Raw genomic sequence first — 15,433 nt, 5'->3', positions numbered from 1 at the left:
AACATTCACCCCCAGTGAACTGATCTGGGTTTAATCCATCATCACTCTTTAGCTCACTCCACCACCCCACTTCAGACATGGCCATATGTAAATCAGTCTGACCCAGTGCCTCATGGGAACAGTCCAGCCCGAACTGCCCAGCTATGTCTTCCCTGGACCGGAAACAAGCATCCTGGGACCGGTTTCGGGTTCATAACCTTCATCAGCCAGGCTATCTTGAATCCACTGGAAAAGTGAGCAAGGGACCCACGTCTGGGAATACGCTGCCAATTTAGGGCGAACAAAGCGATACCAAAGGGGATTATGGACGGAGCGTTAGAGCAAATCAAACACTTACCCCCAGTCAACTGATCTGGGTTTAATCCATCATCATTCTTTAGCTCACTCCACCACCCCAGTTCAGACATGGCCATATGCAAATCAGTCTGACCCTGTGCCTCATGGGAACAGTCCAGCCCGAACTGCCCAGCCATGTCTTCCCTGGACTGGAAACAAGCATCCTGGGACCGGTTTCGGGTTCATAACCTTCATCAGCCAGGCTATCTTGAATCCACTGGAAAAGTGAGCAAGGGACCCACGTCTGTGCATACGCTGCCAATTTAGGGCGGACAAAGCGATACCAAAGGGGATTATGGACGGAGCGTTAGAGCAAATCAAACACTCACCCCCAGTCAACTGATCTGGGTTTAATCCATCATCATTCTTTAGCTCACTCCACCACCCCAGTTCAGACATGGCCATATGCAAATCAGTCTGACCCTGTACCTCATGGGAACAGTCCAGCCCGAACTGCCCAGCCATGTCTTCCCTGGACTGGAAACAAGCATCCTGGGACCGGTTTCGGGTTCATAACCCTCGTCAGGCAGGCTATCTTGAATCCAGTGGCAAAGTGAGCAAGAGACTGACGTCTGGGCATACCCTGCCAACTTAGAGCGAACAAAGCGAAACCAAAGGGGATGATGGACAGAGCGTTAAAGCAAATCAAACACTCACCCCCAGTGAACTGATCTGGTTTTAATCCATCATCATTCTTTAGCTCACTCCACCACCCCAGTTCAGACATGGCCATTAGCAAATCAGTCTGACCCTGTGCCTCATGGGAACAGCCCAGCCTGAACTGCCCAGCCATGTCTTCCCTGGACCGGAAACAAGCATCCTGGGACCGGTTTCGGGATTCATAACCCTCATCAGACAGACTATCTTGAATCCCGTGGCAAATTGAGCAAGGGACCCACGTCTCGGCTTACCCTGCCAACTTATGGCGAACAAAGCGATACCAAAGGGGATGATGGACGGAGCGTTAGAGCAAATCAAACACTCACCCCCAGTCAACTGATCTGGGTTTAATCCATCATCATTCTTTAGCTCACTCCACCACCCCAGTTCACACATGGCCTTATGCGAATCAGTCTGACCCTGTGCCTCATGGGAACAGTCCAGCCCGAACTGCCCAGCCATGTCTTCCCTGGACCGGAAACAAGCATCCTGGGACCGGTTTCCGGTTCATAACCTTCATCAGCCAGGCTATCTTGAATCCACTGGAAAAGTGAGCAAGGGACCCACGTCTGGGCATACGCTGCCAATTTAGGGCGAACAAAGCGATACCAAAGGGGATTATGGACGGAGCGTTAGAGCAAATCAAACACTCACCCCCAGTCAACTGATCTGGGTTTAATCCATCATCATTCTTTAGCTCACTCCACCACCCCAGTTCAGACATGGCCATATGCAAATCAGTCTGACCCTGTGCCTCATGGGAACAGTCCAGCCCGAACTGCCCAGCCATGTCTTCCCTGGACTGGAAACAAGCATCCTGGGACCAGTTTCGGGTTCATAACCCTCGTCAGCCAGGCTATCTTGAATCCAGTGGCAAAGTGAGCAAGGGACCCACGTCTGGGCATACCCTGCCAACTTAGGGCGAACAAAGCGATACCAAAGGGGATGATGGACAGAGCGTTAGAGCAAATGAAACATTCACCCCCAGTGAACTGATCTGGGTTTAATCCATCATCACTCTTTAGCTCACTCCACCACCCCAGTTCAGACATGGCCATATGTAAATCAGTCTGACCCAGTGCCTCATGGGAACAGTCCAGCACGAACTGCCCAGCCATGTCTTCCCTGGACCGGAAACAAGCATCCTGGGACCGGTTTCGGGTTCATAACCTTCATCAGCCAGGCTATCTTGAATCCACTGGAAAAGTGAGCAAGGGACCCACGTCTGGGCATACGCTGCCAATTTAGGGCGAACAAAGCGATACCAAAGGGGATTATGGACGGAGCGTTAGAGCAAATCAAACACTCACCCCCAGTCAACTGATCTGGGTTTAATCCATCATCATTCTTTAGCTCACTCCACCACCCCAGTTCAGACATGGCCATATGCAAATCAGTCTGACCTTGTGCCTCATGGGAACAGTCCAGCCCGAACTGCCCAGCCATGTCTTCCCTGGACCGGAAACAAGCATCCTGGGACCGGTTTCGGGTTCATAACCCTCGTCAGGAAGGCTATCTTGAATCCAGTGGCAAAATGAGCAAGAGACCCACGTCTGGGCATACCCTGCCAACTTAGGGCGAACAAAGCGATACCAAAGGGGATGATGGACAGAGCGTTAGAGCAAATAAAACATTCACCCCCAGTGAACTGATCTCGGTTTAATCCATCATCACTCTTTAGCTCACTCCACCACCCCAGGTCAGACATGGCCATATGTAAATCAGTCTGACCCAGTGCCTCATGGGAACAGTCCAGCCCGAACTGCCCAGCCATGTCTTCCCTGGACTGGAAACAAGCATCCTGGGACCGGTTTCGGGTTCATAACCCTCGTCAGGCAGGCTATCTTGAATCCAGTGGCAAAGTGAGCAAGAGACTGACGTCTGGGCATACCCTGCCAACTTAGAGCGAACAAAGCGAAACCAAAGGGGATGATGGACAGAGCGTTAAAGCAAATCAAACACTCACCCCCAGTGAACTGATCTGGTTTTAATCCATCATCATTCTTTAGCTCACTCCACCACCCCAGTTCAGACATGGCCATTAGCAAATCAGTCTGACCCTGTGCCTCATGGGAACAGCCCAGCCTGAACTGCCCAGCCATGTCTTCCCTGGACCGGAAACAAGCATCCTGGGACCGGTTTCGGGATTCATAACCCTCATCAGACAGACTATCTTGAATCCCGTGGCAAATTGAGCAAGGGACCCACGTCTCGGCTTACCCTGCCAACTTATGGCGAACAAAGCGATACCAAAGGGGATGATGGACGGAGCGTTAGAGCAAATCAAACACTCACCCCCAGTCAACTGATCTGGGTTTAATCCATCATCATTCTTTAGCTCACTCCACCACCCCAGTTCACACATGGCCTTATGCGAATCAGTCTGACCCTGTGCCTCATGGGAACAGTCCAGCCCGAACTGCCCAGCCATGTCTTCCCTGGACCGGAAACAAGCATCCTGGGACCGGTTTCCGGTTCATAACCTTCATCAGCCAGGCTATCTTGAATCCACTGGAAAAGTGAGCAAGGGACCCACGTCTGGGCATACGCTGCCAATTTAGGGCGAACAAAGCGATACCAAAGGGGATTATGGACGGAGCGTTAGAGCAAATCAAACACTCACCCCCAGTCAACTGATCTGGGTTTAATCCATCATCATTCTTTAGCTCACTCCACCACCCCAGTTCAGACATGGCCATATGCAAATGAGTCTGACCCTGTGCCTCATGGGAACAGTCCAGCCCGAACTGCCCAGCCATGTCTTCCCTGGACTGGAAACAAGCATCCTGGGACCAGTTTCGGGTTCATAACCCTCGTCAGCCAGGCTATCTTGAATCCAGTGGCAAAGTGAGCAAGGGACCCACGTCTGGGCATACCCTGCCAACTTAGGGCGAACAAAGCGATACCAAAGGGGATGATGGACAGAGCGTTAGAGCAAATGAAACATTCACCCCCAGTGAACTGATCTGGGTTTAATCCATCATCACTCTTTAGCTCACTCCACCACCCCAGTTCAGACATGGCCATATGTAAATCAGTCTGACCCAGTGCCTCATGGGAACAGTCCAGCACGAACTGCCCAGCCATGTCTTCCCTGGACCGGAAACAAGCATCCTGGGACCGGTTTCGGGTTCATAACCTTCATCAGCCAGGCTATCTTGAATCCACTGGAAAAGTGAGCAAGGGACCCACGTCTGGGCATACGCTGCCAATTTAGGGCGAACAAAGCGATACCAAAGGGGATTATGGACGGAGCGTTAGAGCAAATCAAACACTCACCCCCAGTCAACTGATCTGGGTTTAATCCATCATCATTCTTTAGCTCACTCCACCACCCCAGTTCAGACATGGCCATATGCAAATCAGTCTGACCCTGTGCCTCATGGGAACAGTCCAGCCCGAACTGCCCAGCCATGTCTTCCCTGGACCTGAAACAATCATCCTGGGACCGGTTTCGGGTTCATAACCCTCGTCAGCCAGGCTATCTTGAATCCAGAGGCAAAGTGAGCAAGGGACCCACGTCTGGGCATACCCTGCCAACTTAGGGCGAACAAAGCGATACCAAAGGGGATGATGGACAGAGCATTAGAGCAAATCAAACACTCACGCCCAGTCAACTGATCTGGGTTTAATCCATCATCATTCTTTAGCTCACTCCACCACCCCAGTTCAGACATGGCCATATGCAAATCAGTCTGACCTTGTGCCTCATGGGAACAGTCCAGCCCGAACTGCCCAGCCATGTCTTCCCTGGACCGGAAACAAGCATCCTGGGACCGGTTTCGGGTTCATAACCCTCGTCAGGAAGGCTATCTTGAATCCAGTGGCAAAATGAGCAAGAGACCCACGTCTGGGCATACCCTGCCAACTTAGGGCGAACAAAGCGATACCAAAGGGGATGATGGACAGAGCGTTAGAGCAAATAAAACATTCACCCCCAGTGAACTGATCTCGGTTTAATCCATCATCACTCTTTAGCTCACTCCACCACCCCAGGTCAGACATGGCCATATGTAAATCAGTCTGACCCAGTGCCTCATGGGAACAGTCCAGCCCGAACTGCCCAGCCATGTCTTCCCTGGACCGGAAACAAGCATCCTGGGACCGGTTTCGGGTTCATAACCTCCATCAGCCAGGCTATCTTGAATCCACTGGAAAAGTGAGCAAGGGACCCACGTCTGGGCATACGCTGCCAATTTAGGGCGAACAAAGCGATACCAAAGGGGATTATGGACGGAGCGTTAGAGCAAATCAAACAATCACCCCCAGTCAACTGATCTGGGTTTAATCCATCATCATTCTTTAGCTCACTCCACCACCCCAGTTCAGACATGGCCATATGCAAATCAGTCTGACCCTGTGCCTCATGGGAACAGTCCAGCCCGAACTGCCCAGCCATGTCTTCCCTGGACTGGAAACAAGCATCCTGGGACCGGTTTCGGGTTCATAACCGTCGTCAGGCAGGCTATCTTGAATCCAGTGGCAAAGTGAGCAAGGGACCCACGTCTGGGCATACCCTGCCAACTTAGAGCGAACAAAGCGAAACCAAAGGAGATGATGGACAGAGTGTTAGAGCAAATCAAACACTCACCCCCAGTCAACTGATCTGGGTTTAATCCATCATCATTCTTTAGCTCACTCCACCACCCCAGTTCAGACATGGCCATATGCAAATCAGTCTGACCCTGTGCCTCATGGGAACAGTCCAGCCCAAACTGCCCAGCCATGTCTTCCCTGGTCCGGAAACAAGCATCCTAGTACCGGTTTCAGGTTCATAATCCTCGTCAGCAAGGCTATCTTGAATCCAGTGGCAAAGTGAGCAAGGGACCCACGTCTGGGCATACTCTGCCAACTTAGGGCGAACAAAGCGATACCAATGGGGATGATGGACGGAGCGTTAGAGCAAATCAAACACTCACCCCCAGTCAACTGATCTGGGTTTAATCCATCATCATTCTTTAGTTCGCTCCACCACCCCAGGTCAGAAATGGCCATGTGAAAATCAGCCTGACCCTGTGCCTCATGGGAACAGTCCAGCCCGAACTGCCCAGGAATATGTTCCCTGGACCGGAAACAAGCATCCTGGGACCGGTTTCGGGTGCATAACCCTAGTCAGCCAGGCTATCTTGAATCCAGTGGCAAAGTGAGCAAGGGACCCACGTCTGGGCATACCCTGCCAACTTAGAGCGAACAAAGCGAAACCAAAGGAGATGATGGACAGAGTGTTAGAGCAAATCAAACACTCACCCCCAGTCAACTGATCTGGGTTTAATCCATCATCATTCTTTAGCTCACTCCACCACCCCAGTTCAGACATGGCCATATGCAAATCAGTCTGACCCTGTGCCTCATGGGAACAGTCCAGCCCAAACTGCCCAGCCATGTCTTCCCTGGTCCGGAAACAAGCATCCTAGTACCGGTTTCAGGTTCATAATCCTCGTCAGCAAGGCTATCTTGAATCCAGTGGCAAAGTGAGCAAGGGACCCACGTCTGGGCATACTCTGCCAACTTAGGGCGAACAAAGCGATACCAATGGGGATGATGGACGGAGCGTTAGAGCAAATCAAACACTCACCCCCAGTCAACTGATCTGGGTTTAATCCATCATCATTCTTTAGTTCGCTCCACCACCCCAGGTCAGAAATGGCCATGTGAAAATCAGCCTGACCCTGTGCCTCATGGGAACAGTCCAGCCCGAACTGCCCAGGAATATGTTCCCTGGACCGGAAACAAGCATCCTGGGACCGGTTTCGGGTGCATAACCCTAGTCAGCCAGGCTATCTTGAATCCAGTGGCAAAGTGAGCAAGGGACCCACGTCTGGGCATACCCTGCCAACTTAGGGCGAACAAAGCGATACCAAAGGGGGTGATGGACAGAGCGTTAGAGCAAATCAAACACTCACCCCCAGTCAACTGATCTGGGTTTAATCCATCATCATTCTTTAGCTCACTCCACCACCCCAGTTCAGACATGGCCATATGCAAATCAGTCTGACCCTGTGCCTCATGGGAACAGTCCAGCCTGAACTGCCCAGCCATGTCTTCCCTGAACTGGAAACAAGTATCCTGGGACCGGTTTTGGGTTCATAACCCTGGTCAGCCAGGCTATCTTGAATCCAGTGGCAAAGTTAGCAAGGGACCCACATCTGGGCATACCCTGCCAACTTAGAGCGAACAAAGCGATACCAAAGGGGATGATGGACGGAGCGTTAGAGCAAATCAAACACTCACCCCCAGTCAACTGATCTGGGTTTAATCCATCATCGTTCTTTAGCTCACTCCACCACCCCAGTTCAGACATGGCCATATGCAAATCAGTCTGACCCTGTGCCTCATGGGAACAGTCCATCCCGAACTGCCCAGCCATGTCTTCCCTGGACCGGAAACAAGCATCCTGGAACCGGTTTCGGGTTCATAACCCTCGTCAGCGAGGCTATCTTGAATCCAGTGGCAAAGTGAGCAAGGGATCCACATCTGGGCATATCCTGCCAACTTAGGGCGAACAAAGAGATACCAAAGGGGATGATGGACGAAGCGTTATAGCAAATCAAACACTCACCCTCAGTCAACTGATCTGGTTATAATCCATCATCATTCTTTAGCTCAATCCACCACCCCAGTTCAGACATGGCCATATGCAAATCAGTCTGACCCTGTGCCTCATGGGAACAGTCCAGCCTGAAATGCCTAGCCATGTCTTCCCTGGACCGGAAACAAGCATCCTGGGACCGGTTTCGGGTTCATAACCCTCGTCAGCTAGGCTATCTTGAATCCAGTGGCAAAGCGAGCAAGGGACCCACGTCTGGGCATACCCTGCCAACTTAGGGCAAACAAAGCGATACAAAAGGGGATGATGGATGGAGCGTTAGAGCAAATCAAACACTCACCCCCAGTGAACTGATCTGGGTTTAATCCATCATCACTCTTTAGCTCACTCCACCACCCCAGTTCAGACATGGCCATATGTAAATCAGTCTGACCCAGTGCCTCATGGGAACAGTCCAGCACGAACTGCCCAGCCATGTCTTCCCTGGACCGGAAACAAGCATCCTGGGACCGGTTTCGGGTTCATAACCTTCATCAGCCAGGCTATCTTGAATCCACTGGAAAAGTGAGCAAGGGACCCACGTCTGGGCATACGCTGCCAATTTAGGGCGAACAAAGCGATACCAAAGGGGATTATGGACGGAGCGTTAGAGCAAATCAAACACTCACCCCCAGTCAACTGATCTGGGTTTAATCCATCATCATTCTTTAGCTCACTCCACCACCCCAGTTCAGACATGGCCATATGCAAATCAGTCTGACCTTGTGCCTCATGGGAACAGTCCAGCCCGAACTGCCCAGCCATGTCTTCCCTGGACCGGAAACAAGCATCCTGGGACCGGTTTCGGGTTCATAACCCTCGTCAGGAAGGCTATCTTGAATCCAGTGGCAAAATGAGCAAGAGACCCACGTCTGGGCATACCCTGCCAACTTAGGGCGAACAAAGCGATACCAAAGGGGATGATGGACAGAGCGTTAGAGCAAATAAAACATTCACCCCCAGTGAACTGATCTCGGTTTAATCCATCATCACTCTTTAGCTCACTCCACCACCCCAGGTCAGACATGGCCATATGTAAATCAGTCTGACCCAGTGCCTCATGGGAACAGTCCAGCCCGAACTGCCCAGCCATGTCTTCCCTGGACTGGAAACAAGCATCCTGGGACCGGTTTCGGGTTCATAACCCTCGTCAGGCAGGCTATCTTGAATCCAGTGGCAAAGTGAGCAAGAGACTGACGTCTGGGCATACCCTGCCAACTTAGAGCGAACAAAGCGAAACCAAAGGGGATGATGGACAGAGCGTTAAAGCAAATCAAACACTCACCCCCAGTGAACTGATCTGGTTTTAATCCATCATCATTCTTTAGCTCACTCCACCACCCCAGTTCAGACATGGCCATTAGCAAATCAGTCTGACCCTGTGCCTCATGGGAACAGCCCAGCCTGAACTGCCCAGCCATGTCTTCCCTGGACCGGAAACAAGCATCCTGGGACCGGTTTCGGGATTCATAACCCTCATCAGACAGACTATCTTGAATCCCGTGGCAAATTGAGCAAGGGACCCACGTCTCGGCTTACCCTGCCAACTTATGGCGAACAAAGCGATACCAAAGGGGATGATGGACGGAGCGTTAGAGCAAATCAAACACTCACCCCCAGTCAACTGATCTGGGTTTAATCCATCATCATTCTTTAGCTCACTCCACCACCCCAGTTCACACATGGCCTTATGCGAATCAGTCTGACCCTGTGCCTCATGGGAACAGTCCAGCCCGAACTGCCCAGCCATGTCTTCCCTGGACCGGAAACAAGCATCCTGGGACCGGTTTCCGGTTCATAACCTTCATCAGCCAGGCTATCTTGAATCCACTGGAAAAGTGAGCAAGGGACCCACGTCTGGGCATACGCTGCCAATTTAGGGCGAACAAAGCGATACCAAAGGGGATTATGGACGGAGCGTTAGAGCAAATCAAACACTCACCCCCAGTCAACTGATCTGGGTTTAATCCATCATCATTCTTTAGCTCACTCCATCACCCCAGTTCAGACATGGCCATATGCAAATGAGTCTGACCCTGTGCCTCATGGGAACAGTCCAGCCCGAACTGCCCAGCCATGTCTTCCCTGGACTGGAAACAAGCATCCTGGGACCAGTTTCGGGTTCATAACCCTCGTCAGCCAGGCTATCTTGAATCCAGTGGCAAAGTGAGCAAGGGACCCACGTCTGGGCATACCCTGCCAACTTAGGGCGAACAAAGCGATACCAAAGGGGATGATGGACAGAGCGTTAGAGCAAATGAAACATTCACCCCCAGTGAACTGATCTGGGTTTAATCCATCATCACTCTTTAGCTCACTCCACCACCCCAGTTCAGACATGGCCATATGTAAATCAGTCTGACCCAGTGCCTCATGGGAACAGTCCAGCACGAACTGCCCAGCCATGTCTTCCCTGGACCGGAAACAAGCATCCTGGGACCGGTTTCGGGTTCATAACCTTCATCAGCCAGGCTATCTTGAATCCACTGGAAAAGTGAGCAAGGGACCCACGTCTGGGCATACGCTGCCAATTTAGGGCGAACAAAGCGATACCAAAGGGGATTATGGACGGAGCGTTAGAGCAAATCAAACACTCACCCCCAGTCAACTGATCTGGGTTTAATCCATCATCATTCTTTAGCTCACTCCACCACCCCAGTTCAGACATGGCCATATGCAAATCAGTCTGACCCTGTGCCTCATGGGAACAGTCCAGCCCGAACTGCCCAGCCATGTCTTCCCTGGACCTGAAACAATCATCCTGGGACCGGTTTCGGGTTCATAACCCTCGTCAGCCAGGCTATCTTGAATCCAGAGGCAAAGTGAGCAAGGGACCCACGTCTGGGCATACCCTGCCAACTTAGGGCGAACAAAGCGATACCAAAGGGGATGATGGACAGAGCATTAGAGCAAATCAAACACTCACGCCCAGTCAACTGATCTGGGTTTAATCCATCATCATTCTTTAGCTCACTCCACCACCCCAGTTCAGACATGGCCATATGCAAATCAGTCTGACCTTGTGCCTCATGGGAACAGTCCAGCCCGAACTGCCCAGCCATGTCTTCCCTGGACCGGAAACAAGCATCCTGGGACCGGTTTCGGGTTCATAACCCTCGTCAGGAAGGCTATCTTGAATCCAGTGGCAAAATGAGCAAGAGACCCACGTCTGGGCATACCCTGCCAACTTAGGGCGAACAAAGCGATACCAAAGGGGATGATGGACAGAGCGTTAGAGCAAATAAAACATTCACCCCCAGTGAACTGATCTCGGTTTAATCCATCATCACTCTTTAGCTCACTCCACCACCCCAGGTCAGACATGGCCATATGTAAATCAGTCTGACCCAGTGCCTCATGGGAACAGTCCAGCCCGAACTGCCCAGCCATGTCTTCCCTGGACCGGAAACAAGCATCCTGGGACCGGTTTCGGGTTCATAACCTCCATCAGCCAGGCTATCTTGAATCCACTGGAAAAGTGAGCAAGGGACCCACGTCTGGGCATACGCTGCCAATTTAGGGCGAACAAAGCGATACCAAAGGGGATTATGGACGGAGCGTTAGAGCAAATCAAACAATCACCCCCAGTCAACTGATCTGGGTTTAATCCATCATCATTCTTTAGCTCACTCCACCACCCCAGTTCAGACATGGCCATATGCAAATCAGTCTGACCCTGTGCCTCATGGGAACAGTCCAGCCCGAACTGCCCAGCCATGTCTTCCCTGGACTGGAAACAAGCATCCTGGGACCGGTTTCGGGTTCATAACCGTCGTCAGGCAGGCTATCTTGAATCCAGTGGCAAAGTGAGCAAGGGACCCACGTCTGGGCATACCCTGCCAACTTAGAGCGAACAAAGCGAAACCAAAGGAGATGATGGACAGAGTGTTAGAGCAAATCAAACACTCACCCCCAGTCAACTGATCTGGGTTTAATCCATCATCATTCTTTAGCTCACTCCACCACCCCAGTTCAGACATGGCCATATGCAAATCAGTCTGACCCTGTGCCTCATGGGAACAGTCCAGCCCAAACTGCCCAGCCATGTCTTCCCTGGTCCGGAAACAAGCATCCTAGTACCGGTTTCAGGTTCATAATCCTCGTCAGCAAGGCTATCTTGAATCCAGTGGCAAAGTGAGCAAGGGACCCACGTCTGGGCATACTCTGCCAACTTAGGGCGAACAAAGCGATACCAATGGGGATGATGGACGGAGCGTTAGAGCAAATCAAACACTCACCCCCAGTCAACTGATCTGGGTTTAATCCATCATCATTCTTTAGTTCGCTCCACCACCCCAGGTCAGAAATGGCCATGTGAAAATCAGCCTGACCCTGTGCCTCATGGGAACAGTCCAGCCCGAACTGCCCAGGAATATGTTCCCTGGACCGGAAACAAGCATCCTGGGACCGGTTTCGGGTGCATAACCCTAGTCAGCCAGGCTATCTTGAATCCAGTGGCAAAGTGAGCAAGGGACCCACGTCTGGGCATACCCTGCCAACTTAGAGCGAACAAAGCGAAACCAAAGGAGATGATGGACAGAGTGTTAGAGCAAATCAAACACTCACCCCCAGTCAACTGATCTGGGTTTAATCCATCATCATTCTTTAGCTCACTCCACCACCCCAGTTCAGACATGGCCATATGCAAATCAGTCTGACCCTGTGCCTCATGGGAACAGTCCAGCCCAAACTGCCCAGCCATGTCTTCCCTGGTCCGGAAACAAGCATCCTAGTACCGGTTTCAGGTTCATAATCCTCGTCAGCAAGGCTATCTTGAATCCAGTGGCAAAGTGAGCAAGGGACCCACGTCTGGGCATACTCTGCCAACTTAGGGCGAACAAAGCGATACCAATGGGGATGATGGACGGAGCGTTAGAGCAAATCAAACACTCACCCCCAGTCAACTGATCTGGGTTTAATCCATCATCATTCTTTAGTTCGCTCCACCACCCCAGGTCAGAAATGGCCATGTGAAAATCAGCCTGACCCTGTGCCTCATGGGAACAGTCCAGCCCGAACTGCCCAGGAATATGTTCCCTGGACCGGAAACAAGCATCCTGGGACCGGTTTCGGGTGCATAACCCTAGTCAGCCAGGCTATCTTGAATCCAGTGGCAAAGTGAGCAAGGGACCCACGTCTGGGCATACCCTGCCAACTTAGGGCGAACAAAGCGATACCAAAGGGGGTGATGGACAGAGCGTTAGAGCAAATCAAACACTCACCCCCAGTCAACTGATCTGGGTTTAATCCATCATCATTCTTTAGCTCACTCCACCACCCCAGTTCAGACATGGCCATATGCAAATCAGTCTGACCCTGTGCCTCATGGGAACAGTCCAGCCTGAACTGCCCAGCCATGTCTTCCCTGAACTGGAAACAAGTATCCTGGGACCGGTTTTGGGTTCATAACCCTGGTCAGCCAGGCTATCTTGAATCCAGTGGCAAAGTTAGCAAGGGACCCACATCTGGGCATACCCTGCCAACTTAGAGCGAACAAAGCGATACCAAAGGGGATGATGGACGGAGCGTTAGAGCAAATCAAACACTCACCCCCAGTCAACTGATCTGGGTTTAATCCATCATCGTTCTTTAGCTCACTCCACCACCCCAGTTCAGACATGGCCATATGCAAATCAGTCTGACCCTGTGCCTCATGGGAACAGTCCATCCCGAACTGCCCAGCCATGTCTTCCCTGGACCGGAAACAAGCATCCTGGAACCGGTTTCGGGTTCATAACCCTCGTCAGCGAGGCTATCTTGAATCCAGTGGCAAAGTGAGCAAGGGATCCACATCTGGGCATATCCTGCCAACTTAGGGCGAACAAAGAGATACCAAAGGGGATGATGGACGAAGCGTTATAGCAAATCAAACACTCACCCTCAGTCAACTGATCTGGTTATAATCCATCATCATTCTTTAGCTCAATCCACCACCCCAGTTCAGACATGGCCATATGCAAATCAGTCTGACCCTGTGCCTCATGGGAACAGTCCAGCCTGAAATGCCTAGCCATGTCTTCCCTGGACCGGAAACAAGCATCCTGGGACCGGTTTCGGGTTCATAACCCTCGTCAGCTAGGCTATCTTGAATCCAGTGGCAAAGCGAGCAAGGGACCCACGTCTGGGCATACCCTGCCAACTTAGGGCAAACAAAGCGATACAAAAGGGGATGATGGATGGAGCGTTAGAGCAAATCAAACACTCACCCCCAGTCAACTGATCTGGGTTCAATCCGTCATCATTCTTTAGCTCACTCCACCACCCCAGTTCAGACATGGCCATATGCAAATCAGTCTGACCCTGTGCCTCATGGGAGCAGTCCAGCCCGAACTGCCCAGCCATGTCTTCCCTGGACCGGAAAAAAGCATCCTGGGACCGGTTTCGGGTTCATAACCTTCATCAGCCAGGCTATCTTGAATCCAGTGGAAAAGTGAGCAAGGGACCCACGTCTGGGCATACGCTGCCAATTTAGGGCGAACAAAGCGATACCAAAGGGGATTATGGACGGAGCGTTAGAGCAAATCAAACACTCACCCCCAGTCAACTGATCTGGGTTTAATCCATCATCATTCTTTAGCTCACTCCACCACCCCAGTTCAGACATGGCCATATGCAAATCAGTCTGACCCTGTGCCTCATGGGAACAGTCCAGCCCGAACTGCCCAGCCATGTCTTCCCTGGACCGGAAACAAGCATCCTGGGACCGGTTTCAGGTTCAAAACCCTCGTCAGCAAGGCTATCTTGAATCCAGTGGCAAAGTGAGCAAGGGACCCACGTCTGTGCATACCCTGCCAACTTAGGGAAAACAAAGCGATACCAAAGGGGATGATAGACAGAGCGTTAGAGCAAATCAAACACTCACCCCCAGTCAACTGATCTGGGTTTAATCCATCATCATTCTTTAGCTCACTCCACCACCCCAGTTCACACATGGCCATATGCGAATCAGTCTGACCCTGTGCCTTATGGGAACAGTCCAGCCCAAACTGCCCAGCCATGTCTTCCCTGGACCGGAAACAAGCATCCTGGTACTGGTTTCAGGTTCCTAACCCTCGTCAGCAAGGCTATCTTGAATCCAGTGGCAAAGTGAGCAAGGGACCAACGTCTGGGCATACTCTGCCAACTTAGGGCGAACAAAGCGATACCAAAGGGGATGATGGACGGAGCGTTAGAGCAAATCAAACACTCACCCCCAGCCAACTGATCTGGGTTTAATCCATCATCATTCTTTAGTTCGCTCCACCACCCCAGTTCAGAAATGGCCATATGAAAATCAGCCTGACCCTGTGCCTCATGGGAACAGTCCAGCCCGAACTGCCCAGGAATATGTTCCCTGGACCGGAAACAAGCATCCTGGGACCGGTTTCGGGTTCATAACCCTAGTCAGCCAGGCTATCTTGAATCCAGTGGCAATGTGAGCAAGGGACCCACGTCTGGCCACACCCTGCCAACTTAGGGCAAACAAAGCGATACCAAAGGGGATGATGGACGGAGCGTTAGAGCAAATCAAACACTTACCCCCAGTCAACTTATCTGGGTTTAATCCATCATCATTCTTTAGCTCACGCCACCACCCCAGTTCAGACATGGCCATATGCAAATCAGTCAGACCCTGTGCCTCTTGGGAACAGTCCAGCGCGAACTCCCCAGCCATGTTTCTCCTGGACCGGAAACAAGCATCCTGGGACCAGTTTTGGGTTCATAACCCTCCTCAGCCAGGCTATCTTGAATCCAGTGGCAAAGTGAGCAAGAGACCCACGTCTGGGCATACCCAGCCAACTTAGGGCGAACAAAGCGATACCAAAGGAGATGATGGACTGAGCGTTAGAGCAAATCAAACACTCACCCCCA

The sequence above is a fragment of the Triturus cristatus genome, chromosome 1_1, assembly GCF_964204655.1.
Source record: "Triturus cristatus chromosome 1_1, aTriCri1.1, whole genome shotgun sequence".
NCBI lineage: Eukaryota > Metazoa > Chordata > Amphibia > Caudata > Salamandridae > Triturus > Triturus cristatus.
The sequence above is the reverse complement of the archived record's forward strand: the minus strand, read 5'-3'. Positions refer to the sequence as shown.